Source organism: Carassius auratus, chromosome 44 (genome assembly GCF_003368295.1).
Source record: "Carassius auratus strain Wakin chromosome 44, ASM336829v1, whole genome shotgun sequence".
Taxonomy (NCBI): domain Eukaryota; kingdom Metazoa; phylum Chordata; class Actinopteri; order Cypriniformes; family Cyprinidae; genus Carassius; species Carassius auratus.
Genome location: NC_039286.1, coordinates 5,907,948 through 5,909,392, shown reverse-complemented (window position 1 = coordinate 5,909,392; position 1,445 = coordinate 5,907,948).

The window sequence follows — 1,445 nt, the reverse complement described above, 5'->3', positions numbered from 1 at the left end:
TCTCGTGCCCTCGCTTGTGTGTGAGAACTGGAGGCAGGTGAGTGGATGCTGTGTGAACGAGACTCCTCCTGCTCCCTCTCTTCTCTCTCCTCTGAGACTGAGAGAGAGCAGTGCTCTCCGAGGTTTCCAAATCGCTCTCAGTTCGTCTCTCGCTTCATCAACATCGTACACTTAAACTATACGCTGAGTTAAAAAAAATATATTAGTACACACTAAAACCCAGTGTAGGGGAAACTTAACGGGAAATTATATTTAAGGTGCTTTATGCAACCGGGTCCAGAAAAGTTTGACTAATGGTAACAGGGCCGTGCACAGACCTTTTGAGGGGCATGTGCTGAAACTGAAAAAGGGCACCCCCCCCCCCTTTATATCAAGATTATTTAGTAAGCCTGCATAAAAGGAAGAAATGGTCACATCTTCATGACAAATTCAATAACACAAAATAATAGTCTCAAAAGCTTTAGATTTATTCACGATTAATAACAACCATAATAATAATATTAGATAATATAGATAAACAGGGTTTTAAGGGCTTCTTTAAACCTAATACAACAGCAACCTTCTGTGAGCCATGTATCTGGCAAAAATTTGATACTGTGGTGGACCAGGGATGTTGGTCTCTTGAAGGTCTCTTATTCACTACACTTTCCCTAAAATAAGCCAGCAATGAAAAAATAAATAAAAATAGTGTGAAAAGTACAGTTGCAGTATTACACAATATTACTGATTTTGCTGTATTTTGGATCAAATATATGAAGCCTTGGAATGAATCACGAATTACATTCTGCATGATAAAATATAAAGATTTCAGTGATCTTCTGTAATTTTTTTTTTTAGTTACTACTACATTACTGTAGTAAAACCATGTTTTACAACATTTTATAAAGAGAGTATACAGAGAGTATACCATAACATGATTAGCCTAAATGTTAATAAATTAAGTGTATTAGCAATCATAAATCAAAGAAGAAATTTCTTACAAATATGTTATCTAGGTGACGAGGATCACTCGTCGCTTTGTGTAAGTTTCAGTACGAAACACCGGGGGGCGCACCTGTTATGATTTTCCGATGGTAAAAACAAATTATATGTTGTTGTATTACTTATCAATATATCGTTTTTGACCAGCGAATGTGTGCAAATGTGATTTTTTTTTCTGTCCGTCATTAAAACGGCGATGGCGCCTGCCGCTGCCGGCATCACATTACATTACATTTTCATCTAGGTTGCAAACTAGTTTTTTTTAGCTATATAGACGGAGCGCTCAGTTTTTCCTGTGGTAAAATGCATTTGGCCAAATTAGCATTTTATAAAAGATGAAATGCTACTATCTGCACAGGCTATTTAAGTGTTGGCTATGTATTGGCTATGACTAGATGGCAAATGCTAGCCCTCTCTCTCAGGCGACGTCCCACATGTCTCAGTCAGTGAGTCAGTCAGACATC